At 36.2% G+C, this 12,989-nt stretch overlaps 1 non-coding gene across 1 annotated transcript; it reads right to left on the bottom strand.

Moving 5' to 3' along the window:
• Positions 1-1,881: 1,881 nt before the first annotated feature.
• LOC111761032 (U6 spliceosomal RNA) lies at positions 1,882-1,988 on the bottom strand. The gene has a single exon (XR_002794514.2). It is a non-coding gene; the product is annotated as a U6 spliceosomal RNA (small nuclear RNA).
• Positions 1,989-12,989: the final 11,001 nt, after the last annotated feature.

Below are 12,989 nucleotides of genomic sequence, written 5' to 3'. Positions count from 1 at the left end.
CTTTCCCAATTGAATGAACTTGATAGTCTTGTCAAAAATCAGTTGACCAGGGAAGCAGATTTGGTTCAGTGGATAGAGCATCCGCCTACCACATAGGAGGTCCAGGGTTCAAACCCTGGGCCTCCTTGACCTGTGTGGAGCTGGCCCACATGCAGTGCTGTTGCATGCAAGGAGTGCCATGCCATGCAGGGGTGTCCCCCACATAAGGGAGCCTCATGTGCAAGGAGGGCACCCTGTAAGGAGAGCTGCCCAGCATGAAAAAAGTGTAGCCTGCCCAGGGGTGGCACTGCATACATGGAGAGCTGACACAGCGAGATAACATAACAAAAAGAGACACAGATTCATGGTGCCAATGACAAATAGATAAGTGGACACAGAAGAACACACAGTGAATGGACACAGAGAGCAGACAGCTGGGGGCGGGGGAAAGGGAGAAAAATAAATTAAAAATTAAAAAAATTAAAATATTAAAAAATTAAAAATCAGTTGACCATAGAGGTGAGATTATATTTCTGAACCCTTAATTTGATTCCATAATTCTATATATCTATCCCTTAGCCAGTGTCTTGCTGTTTAAACTACTGTATCTTTATAATAAGTTTTAAAATCAGGAAGTTTTTGCCATCAAACTTCATCCTTTCTGAAGATGGTTTTGGTTATTTGGACCTCTTTACCATTCCAAATAAATTTGATCATTAGATTTTCCATTTCTGCAAAACAGGCTGTTGAAATTTTTAATGTGATTGCATTGAATCTGTAAATCATTTGGGTAGACTTAACATCTTAACAACATTTAGTAATCAAATTTATAAGCGTGGACTCTCCTACTTATTTAGATCTTCTTGGGTTTCATATGCAAATTTTGTAGTTTTGTAATTACAATTCCTTTACATCCTTGGGTAAATTTATTCCTAGACATTTGATTCTTTTAGTTGCTATTTTAAAAGGAATTTTTTTCTTGATTTCCACCTATATTGTTCATTACTAATGTATAGAAACACTAGTAATTTTTCCATGTTGATCTTGTATACTGTCATTTTGCTGAATTCATTTATTAACTCCAGTAGATTTTATCACAGATTTTTTTGGCTCTTCATATATATAGGAGCATATCATTGTCAATAGAGAAAGTTTTAATTCTTTATTTCCCATTTGTATGCTTTTTATTTCTTTCTCTTGACTAATTGCTCTGACTAGAACTTCCAGTACAAGTTTGAATAACAGTTGTGACTGTGGACATCATTGTCTTCTTGTGGGAAATGTTTCAGGCTTTTACCATCTAGTATGATGTTAAAAGTATTTTTTTTTTTTCATGTATGCCCTTTATCATGTTGAAGAAGCTTCCTTTTATTCCTATTTTCCTAAGTGTTGTTTTTTTTTTCACCAAGAATTGGTGCTGGATTTTGTCAAATACCTTTTCTACATCAATTGAGATGATCACATTTTTTAAAAAATTGAAGTATATCATTCATAAATGAACATAAATAAACAGTAAGTGTATAGTAAAAGTTATGAAGTTACAAAATAAACATGCATAACATCGGATAATAAGGTGGATTGGGGAAAATGCAGCAAATTAACATATGGACTATAATTAGTAGTAATGTATATAAACTACTGGCCTAAATAATATTTATATCTATCTATATATAAACTAATATAATGTAATATAATATAACTAATATATATATATACACACACACACACACATATATATATATGGTATATCTATATATACCAATAAGTGAGAGAAGAGAAAGAAAACAGATTATGGATTCCAGGCATATTCACAACCTGGTCCAGGCAGAGAGAGAAAAATGGCAAGAAAAGGATGATTTACAGATTACAAGTCCCCATTACATATTACAAGTCCCCAGGTATAAAAATATGGAACACTTCATAAATTTGCATGTAATCTTTGTGCAGGGGCCATGCTAATCTTCTCTGTATCATTCTAATTTTAGTATATGTGCTGCTGAAGGGATGACAGTAGTAATACTTTGGTGATTTTCTTGTATAATTTGTAACAAATGTTTCACAACAATGTAAGTTGTTGATGGAGGGGTGATGTATGTGACCCCTGTATGATGTTATTCATGTTTATTTTTGAAAATCACATTGGTTTATTTTTAAGGATTTATTTTATTTATTTATTTCTCCCCACCCCCTCATTATTTGTGCTTGCTTTGTCAGTTCATCTTCCTTGTTTCTTTAAGCAGCACCAGGAACTGAACCTGATATGGGAGGTACCTACCTAATTGCTTGAGCCACCTCCACTCAGTTTTGTTGTGTCTCATTGTGTTTTTCTTCTTATGTCTCTTGTTACATTATCTTGTTGCATCAGCTTGCCACCCCTGCCAGGTGGGCCAGCTTGCTGTCTTCTTTAGGAGGCAACAGAAACTGAAAAAGGGACCTCCCATGTGGTAGGTGGGAGCTCAATTCCTTGAGCCACATTTGCTTCCCCACATTGATTTTTAACCTTCATTTTGTTAATGTGGTATGTTACATTAATTAGTTTTCTTGTGTTGAACCATTCTTGAACACTTGGGATAAATCCTAATTGATCATGGCATTTAATTCTTTTAATGTGCTATTGGATTCTGTTTGCTAGTATTTTCTTGAGGATTTTTGCATCTGTATTCATAAGAGAACTTGGTCTGTACTTTCTCTTCTTCTACTATCTTTACCTGTCTTTGGTATTAGAGTAATGTTGGCCTCATAGAATGAATTAGGTTGTATTCCCTTCTATTCAATTTTTTGGAAGAGTTTGAGTAGGATTGATATTATTTCTTCTGGAGTGTTTGGTAGAGTTCAGCTATGAGGTATGGTCTTGGGCTTTTCTTTGTTGGAATGTTTTTTTAATTTTTAAAAAGAAACTTAGATTACATAAATATTGCTACACAAAAAATATATAGCGTATTCCCATATGCCCCATTCCCTAGCCCGCCCACATCAGCAACATCCTTTATTAATGTGGTACATTTATCTTAATTGATGAACATATCTTGAAACATTGCTACTAAGTGATAATTACAGTTTACATTGTGGTTTTCACTCTCTCCCGCACATTTTTGCAAGTTATTCTGTGATATCCAATGCCGTGTATCTGTCACTGAAATGTGATTCCCAAGTTCCAAAAATGCCCCCAAATTACACCTATAGCCTTGCCCTGTGGTGCAGCAATACCATTATTGGGTATATACCTGGAAGAACTGAGAGCAGTGACAGGAACAGATCTCTGTACATCAGTGTTCATAGGAGTTTTATTCACAATTGCCAGAAATTGGAAACAACCCAGGTGTCCATCAGCTGATGAATGGATAAGCACATTGTGAGATATACAAACGAAGGAATCTTATGTTGAAGTAAGAAGAAATGAAGTTGTGAAGCTAATGACAACCTGGATAAACCTGGAGGATATTATGTAAACTGAAGAAAGCCAGACACAAAAGTACTCTATCATAGTGCTATTGTGAACTAAAAATATTGTGTAAATACATAGAGCTAAGAATTAGAATACATCACCAAATGCAATGAATGTGACACAATGATGAAAGAGGCTGTTGATGTGGGAGAATTGGGGTGAGGGGAGTGGGGGGTATATGGAAATCTCTTATATTTTTTTATTGTAGCATTTTTTGTCATCTGTGTATCTTCAGAAAAGTACAATTAAAAATTGATAGGGTGGGGGAGTGGGGAGTGGGATATATAGGAACCTCTTATGTTTTTTGATGTAAAGTTTTGTGTGATCTATTAACTTTAAAAAAAGATAATTAAAAAAATAAAATTTAATTTAAAAAAAAGAATTAGAATACTGTTCACCAGAAAATAAAATGAATGGAAAGAATGGAAAGCCAAATGCAATGAATGTCTCATGACGATTGAGGAGGTTGTTGTTATGGGGGGACGAGTGAGGTGAGGGGGATGGGGTTTATATGGGGACCTCATATTTTTTTAATGTAACATTAAAAATTATATAAAGACAAAAGAAAGAATGGAAAGCTGTGGCTTAATCCATGCAGAATTAGTTAAAAAAAAAAGGTTGTTTATAAATCTTTGGAAATGAACAGAAATGGTGAAAGCATATCATAGTGTTTATAACTATTATACGGTTATGACAGTGGATGAAATGATAAGTCTAAGGTCATGTATATTACCAGAAGGAAACCTAAAAATTACAACACGAGACTGTATAACATGGTGAAAACTCATGTAAAATATAAATATGGGTGGTATTGCATATGTAAGACTGTTTTTATAAAATATAAACACAAAGAAACTAGAGATACAGAAACAGAATAGCAATTATGTATGGCTGGGGAAGCATAAAGAGATTGAGAGGTGAGAGTTTTTTTGTTTGTTTTTTCATTAATTCTTTTTGTTTTTTGTTATTATTGGAATAATGAAAATGTGCTAAAAATGTTTGAAGTGATGATGAATGCACAACTATGTGACTATACTGAATATCACTAATTGTTCACTTTGAGTGGATTTATGCTCTGTGGATATGTATCAATAAAATAGTTTTGTTAAAAAAAGTTCAGTGTTATTACATAAAGACAGTAATTCTCAGTCATTTTTCCTTTGCTTTTTTATGTCTTCTCTTTTTTGCCTCTCTTTTCCTTTATTGCAGCTTCCTTCTCTATATAGTTGATCTGTTGTGATGTATCTATCTGAACAGATTCTCCTTTCTGTTCCTGTATATGTATATATGTATGTGTGTGTGTGTATGAAGGATGGTTCCACTGTCATCTTTTTTTATTTTTTTACACTTATTTAATTAAAGTCAGTCGATCATAAAGCACATTATATTAAAAAACATAAAAAGCATAAAAAAATAAGAGGTTCCCATATAACTCACTCCCCACTCCCCCACCCCATCATTTTTGTATGTGGTATTTTTTGGAAGATATATACATCACACAAAAAAAGTTTCATTAAAAAATATAAGAGGTTTCTTTATAGCACCCCCCATCCCATTCCTCCCACACCAAAAAGCTCCTCCATCATTGTGGCAAACTCATCGCACTTTGTGAATGGAGGAATAAAATATGGATTAGAGCGGACTTACTGATATTCTACTATAAAACTATTGTGCCTAATAATAGAAGAAATTGTAGCATTGAGGTGGAGAAAGTAGCCACAGTAGTTGCTGAGGGCAGGGAGAAGGAAGAAGAGATGTGATGAGGGTGCATTTTTGGGACTTGGAGTTGTCCTAAATGATATTGCAGGGTCAGATGCTGGACTTTATATATCCTGTCATAACCCACTTAATGTACTGGGGGAGAGTATGAACTACAGGGTAGACTATTATTTATGTGGTGCAGCAGTGTTCCAAAATATGTTCACTGAGTGCAATAAGTGTCCTGTATATTTTTAAAATAACTTCTTTGTGATTACTGTGGGGTTTGATTGCTGAACCTACATCAATAACCTACTAATTTGAAAAGACACCAACTTAGCTTCAACAGTGTGCACATTTTCTTCTTCCATATCCTTCCATTTCTCTTCTTTCTGTTGTTTTTCACCAAATTACTTATTATTTTGCATGCTCATCACCAGGAAATATTAGTTTTTCCTGTTCTGTTGGGTTTTGACTCTTTTTGGAATTAAAGAATAGATCATAAATGAGGATACAGTTCTATTGCATTTTGTGTTTATGCTTTTAATTACCCTTATCTTCACTTCTTCACACTACTTCAAGCCACTCTTTCCGATCTTTTACATTCAACCTGCAGAACTCTCTTTTGTAATTCTTGTAGGGAAAGTCTTTTGTTGATGAACTCTCAGTTTCTGCTTATCTGTAAGTATTTTAAAGGCTTCCTCTTTTTTGAAGGACAATTTTGCCTGATAAAGAATTTTTATTAGTAAATTTTCTCTTTCAGTACCTTAAATATGTCATACCACTGCCTTCACATATTCATCTCCATGATTTCTGATGAGACATTGGCACTTAGTTTTATTGGTGATCCCTTGTAAGAGATGAATAATTTTTTTCTTGTTGCTTTCAGATTCTCCTTTTATCTTTATCATTTGATATTCTGAGTAGTATGTGTCTCAGAGTATTCAATTAGGGTTTATTCTTTTTGGAATATATGGTACTTCTTGTATATGTACATTTATGCCTTTCATAAGAGTTGGGAAATGTTCAGCTATCATTTCCTTAAATATTCTTTTTGTCCCTTTTCCCTTGTCTTCTTCTGGAATACCCATTGTGCATATGTTTTTGCACTTCATGCTGTCATTCAAATCCCTGAGAGACAACTTTTTTTCTTTTTCCTTCTCCATCTGTTCTTCTGATTATATCATTTTGATTACCCTATTTTCTAGTGTGCTCACTCTTTATTCTGCCTATTCAAATCTGCTGTTGTGTACTTCTAATGCATTTTGTTTATTTACTTATTTATGTCTCCCCCTTCCATTGTCTGCTCTCTGTGTCCATTCACTGTGCGTCTTCTGTATGTCTGATTTTCTTCTCTTTAGATGGCACTGGGAACTGATCCTAGGACCTTCTGGTGTGTGATAGAGATGCTCAATCTCTTGTGCCTCCTCAGCTCCCTGGTCTGTTGCATCTCTTATTGTCTCTCCCCTGTGTCTCTTTTCATTGCATCATCTTGCTGAGCCAGCTCTCTACTCAGGCCAGCTTGCCACATGGGCCAGAGCTCCTGCATGGACCAGCACTCCTGTGTAGGCAAGCACTCCTCTCAGATTAGCTCACCATGCAGGTCAGCATTCCACATGGGCCAGCTCTCTGCTCATGCCAGCTCACTGTGTGAACCAGCTTGCCTTCACCAGGAGGTCCCAGGAATTGAATGCTGGACTTCCATATGGTAGATGGGAGCCCAATCACTTGAGCTGCATCTGCTTCCTTCTAATGTATTTTTAATATGAATTATTGTGCCTTCCATCCTCATAATTTGTTTTTTAATTTATCAAAGTATATCACTCATACATAAACATACATAAACAATAAGTGTATAGTGTGTAGTAATAGTTGTTAACTTACAAAACAAACATATATAAGACCGTACAGGACTCTCATACCTCACCCTACAACAGTACCTTGTATTGTTGTTAATTATTTTAACTAATGATCAAAGAGCATTGTGAAAATATTACTATGAACCAAAGTACTTTCCCCCAACCACCCTAATATTATTATTATCTTCATATCATTTATATATGAATATGCATAAACAATAAGTGTATATTAAAAGTTGTGAACTTACAAAGCAAACATACATAACATCATCATACAGTGGTCCCATACACCAACCCTCCACCAACACTGTCAGGAGACTTGTGTTTCAAATTGTGAAAGAATATTGTCAAAATTTTGCTACCAATTATAGTTCTTATCTTACATTTGGTGTATTTTCCCCCAACCCACCTTATTATGATTTTTAAATATATTTTTATGACAGTAGTTGTAAACTTATAAAACAATCATTCACATGTGCAGAATTCCTAAACCACACCTCTCTATCAACACACCACACTGTGGTGGAACATTTGTAACAGATTATAAAATAATACCATCTGATAGCAACTACATCCATAGTGTACATTTGGCAACATTTTCCATGCTGCCCCCTGATCAACACAGTACAGCTTTGGCATATATGCAAGAATATTATATTATTACTGCTAACCACAGTCCATAGGTCACTCAAGTTGTATTTTTCCCATACTTCTCCACATTCTCACCACCCTGCAGAAGTGATGTAAATTTGCTCAAGCTAACAAAGGACACATTTGCATCTGTACAATCAATTACAGTTCTCATCCACCTCTTGCTTTACCATGCTATTCAGTTCCTAGGTTATTCTCTAACATTCTGTCAATTGGCATTTACATACCTAGACTACCATTTTCAGCCACATCCCCATTTATAAACTAGCTATTACTTACTATCTGTCACTATCCACTTTATACATTTCCACACTTTTACAGTAAAGCTAATTAAAACTTCTACATACATTAAGTATCAGTAGTCCATCTCAGTCCTCTTCTTATCTCCTTTAAGAATCCACTACTTACCACCAGATCTTGAAGATACTTTCCAAAAATTTCTTCTAAAAGCTTTATGGATCTTTCTTTTATTTTTAGGTTTTTGATCTAACATGATTTAATTTTTGGATAAGGTGTGAGATAGGGGTCCTCTTTTCTTGTTCTGTTTATGGATACCAGCTTCTTTCAGCACTATTTTTTGAATGGACTTTTCTGCCCAAGCTTGTGGGTTTGACAGACTTGTCAAAAATCACTTGACCATACATGTGAGTGTCTGTTTTTGAACCCTCAGTTTGGTTCCATTGGTCTATGTATGTGTCTTTATGTTAGTACCATGCTGTTTTTACCACCATAGCTAGGTAATATGATGTAGAGTCTCGAGATGAGAGTTGGCTTTTCCTTTTTAATATATTCCTGGTTTTTCAGGAGGCCTTACCCTTCCAAATAATTTGGTAATCTCATTTTCAACTTAAAAAAAAATTCTGGTGGATTTTTTATTGGAATTTCATTGATTCATGTATCAATTTGAGTAGAAGTGACATCTTAATGAAATTTAGTCTAAAACCCATGAGCATGGAATGTTCTTCCAGTTATTTAGGACTTATTTTTAGAGTTTGTTTATTTATTTTAATTGTATTTTTTTGAAGATACATAGATCACAAAAAATGTTACATTCAAAAAATAAAAGAAGTTCCCATTTACCCCCCACCTGCCATTCACCCCACTCCTCCCACATCAACATCCTCTTTCATCATTGTGGCACATTCATTGCATTTGGTGAATACATTTTGGAACACTGCTGTACCATATGGATAATAGTTTACATTGCAGTTTACACTCTCACCCAGTCCATTCAGTGAGTTACAGCAGGATATATATAATGTCCAGCATCTGTCCCTTCAATATCATTTAGGACAACTCTATATTTTTTATTTCTTTTAACATTGAGTCACAGTTTTCTGAATACAAGTGCTTTACATCATTGGTTAAGTTTATCCCTGACTATTTGAGTTTTAGCTGTCATATTTTATTTTCCCCACTCTTTTAACTGTTTTAGTTACTTTTATTGACATAATCTTCATTTCTAGTCTCTCCTCCAGGCCTCTTTCTCCTGTCTTTTCTTTTCAGGTTCTAGCACACCCTTTAGTATTTCCTGAAAATCTGGTCTCTTGCTTAGAAATTCTCTCAGTTTCTGTTTATCCATGAGTATTCTAAACTCATCCTCATTTCTGAAAGACAGTCTTACCAGATATGATTCTTGGCTGGGAGTTTTTTTCTTGCAGCATCTGAAGTATATCATAGCACTATCTTCTTCCCTCCATCTTATCTGGTGAGAAATCAGCATTTAATCTTATTAAGATCCCTTATATGTTATGAATTTCTTTTCCTTTGCTGTTTTCAGAACTCTTTATCTTTGGCATTTGACGTTCTAATGAGTATGTGTCTTGGGTTGGTCAATTGGTATTTTTTCAGATAGGAGTATGTTGTACTTTTGGACATGGATATTAATGTCATTCAATAGGGTTGGGAATGTTCTACCATTATTTCTTCCAAGTATTCCTTCTTCCGCTTTTCCCTTCTCTTCTCTTTCTGGGACAGCCATGACACATATGTTTGCACATCTTTTGCTGTTATTTAGTTCCCTGAGAACTTGTTCAATTTTTTTCCATTCTTTTCTTCATCTTTTCTTTTGTATGTTCACTTTCAGAGGGCATTTCCTCAAATTCACCAATCCTTTCTTCTGCCTCCTCAAATCTGCTATATATGAGTCTAATATATATATATATATTTAATTACATTTATTGCACCTTTCATTCTCATAGATCTGCTGTTTTCTGCATATTCTTCAGACTTCTTTGTGCTCATCCAATTTCTTCTTAATATGCTTAATCTCCTTAGCCATCTCATTGAATTTCTTAAGGAAACTTGTTTGAACATTATGATTCATTGTCTCAACTCCTCTATGTCATCTGGAGGCTTTTCTAGTTCCTTTACCTGGACCATAACTTCCTGCCTCTTGGTGTGGATTGTAATTTTTGTTGGTGTCTTAGCATCTGACTTACTAGAGTATTTATTCTGGGTGCAATTTTTCTTTTTAGTTTAGGACTTCCTGCCCTTTCTTCTTTCCTGGCTGTGTAGTAGGAGCCAACGATGTAGTTAGTGCTTAAAGCTGTAGAGGCTCAAGCTGCCCTTATTGCCCCAGGGACCAATGAAGCTTTGCCCGACTTTCTCCTTTGCCAGTGGTAGGGACAAAGTGACAACTGTGTGGAATAATCCAACCCATTGAGGCCTAGACTGTACTTGCCCAGAGAGACTGATTATGCTTCACACCTCTTTCTGCCCTGCCTAGGGCAGGGATGAAGCTGCAGGTGTGGGCAGCAATCTATGCAGTGTGGATTTAAGATGACCACCATTGCCCAAGTAGATTTCTAATTATTTAGTCTGCCAGACAAATATACCTGCAGTTACCTGGATAGACTGGTGCAGAGACAGCCAGCCTCCTCCCTGCCAGAGCTGGGGCTGAAGTCTAGGCAGGATGCAGGCTGATCTGGATGAAAGAAAATGGTTTTTCTTGTCACTGTGATTTTTGATCAGCTGGGCTTCCCTTCATGCTAGGGGTGGAGTCAAAATGTTTTCTACTGACCTTTTTCCAACTTGGACAGATTCAAACTTTAGCTGTTCTAAGGGTTATACTTTAACCAGCTGAATTTAATAATCAGTAGGGTGGCCAACTGTCTCTTCCTACCCTGTTTTTGGGAAATGGGACTTCAAGTTCCAGCCACAGAATAACTCCTGAGGCAGCTTCCACTGTCAAAGTAGGATACTCACCAGCCTCTGTGACTTGACCAGTAATTTCCCAGAGAGGCTAGCACAGGTCCTCCAGCTTCCCGCCTGCCAGAGGTGGGGTTGGGACTTAGACTAGAGCTGCAATCTGATCTAGATGAATAGAAACTGGTCCCTACCAACACTGATTTTCAGTCTGCTCCACTTCCCCTTGTGCTAGGCATAATGTTAAGATGGCAGTTACTTGCCTCTTTCTGACTTGGACAGTTTCAAACTTTAGCTGTTTTTAGGATTATGCTTTATCCTGTTGAATTTACTCATGAGTAGTTGAAGTTGTTGCCCAACCATCTCTTCCTTTACCATTTTTGGAACAGCTCCTGTGGTGGCCTGTGTCTCCAGCCTCCATTTCATGGAGTGCTCTACTTATGAATCTTCTCTGCAAATGAGCAATCTCCTCCTTTCCTTCCTTCAAGGATGTGCAGGATGCTCTTCTGGTCTCCTAGAACCCCCAAATAGGTGCTTCAGCTAGCTCCAGATAGCTCTGGGTGTTTACTGACTGTCCTGTAGCAGGAGCTGACTCTAGGAGCTCCGTACTCTGCTGCCATCTTGCTGGTTCTCTATTAAGTTTCTTTTGAACTTTTAAATTCATTAGGCTCATATACTGACTTTTTAATATCCTTGCAGTCTATATACATCATTAGTTTATTTCTACCCATGTTTTCCTTCATCTCCTTGAATTCATTTAGGAGATTTGTTTGGATTTCATTGATTCATAATTCCAAATTCTATGTCTTCTCTAATGTTTTAATTTGCTTTCTTGACCAAGTCATATCTTCCTGTTTTTTAATATGACTTGTATTTTTTGCTTATTTCTGGACAACTGATTATTAGAATATATCTCTTTTCTGGGCATCTGATTATTAGGATGTACTTCTTGTTGGAGTCTTGGTCGGTGACCCAAGGTATCGGGAATGAAAGACAAAGAAAGATTGGGTTCAGGGGATCTGATAGCATTGATTTCTCAAGCTCATCAGACAACTTTATTGAGTCGAGGGGCTAGTATATATACCCCTAACATACGTGACATTCAGCACAAAATCAAGTTATCTGTTACCCTTACCTCATTCTATATTAACTAGTGATTGATGAACACTAACAAACTTTACTGGAACTATTATTATAAAAATCAGTAACTATGCTCATAAATCTTGTTACTCAGGTCATTCTGTTCTATATGTTATTATTCTGCCTGCAGGTGTGCTTTCCCAGCCAAGATTGTGATCCGCACAGATAATCATAAGGGACAGTTTGACTCAGTGGTCATGGAAGCAACCTGCCTCCATGGAAACAACATGCGTTTGTTTCCCACACTTCTGAAAGTCCATTTTTTTCTATTTACTAAGGTTTTATTGTTGATTGGCTTTGTGTTAAGGATCTTTTATGATGCTTAATATACCTTGGAACTTTAGAGTAATCCATGTTTCCCTATTCTGACTTTCTCAGCTCTTCTGCATATGATTCTTGCCCTGAATATATGATGCAACTTTAAAGATTGCCCCTTTTGCATGCAATTGTTTCACCTGTAAGAGAAAGCTTCCATTCCTTGTTCCTGCTCTAGGAATCTTAATCTGTTCTATTAGCTTTGGGGTTGAATTTTCCCCCCAGTTCATATGATATTTTAAAAAATTCCTGCCCTCACTCAGTGATCTCCTTTCATTACACTTTTCAGTTCAAGGAACCATCCTGTCTTACAGAGTTCACTTTCTACCACCCTTCCCCCAGTTTTTTCTGTGAGGCTTTTCTGCCTTCGTTTCTTCCCCATTTTGATATCTCACCCAAAAAAGTGACATGGGATCAATCCATAATTGTCCATACTGCTTCCAGGTGGTTCCGCAAGCTGAGACTGAACTGAGGGTGTGCAACTCTTACTAACAGTTATACTGAAATCTTTTTTTTCCCAAGGGGCACTTTTTATGTGGCCCTCTTCAGCCACTTATGTTCCATCCTGTTTTTTCTCTTTGATTCAGCATTTGTGGAGTCACTCTCCATGCTCTATCATATGCCAGAGATACAAGCAAGTGGGATTTGCCATTTTATTAGTTGATGCTTAGGGGAGATATTTTCAGGGGATGTCTTATGTTGCCATACTGATGACTATATTTACATTTTTAAAGTAAGTCCCATGCTATCATAAA

The sequence above is a fragment of the Dasypus novemcinctus genome, chromosome 27, assembly GCF_030445035.2.
Source record: "Dasypus novemcinctus isolate mDasNov1 chromosome 27, mDasNov1.1.hap2, whole genome shotgun sequence".
Lineage (NCBI taxonomy): Eukaryota > Metazoa > Chordata > Mammalia > Cingulata > Dasypodidae > Dasypus > Dasypus novemcinctus.
This window is presented reverse-complemented; position numbering and strand designations above follow the sequence as displayed.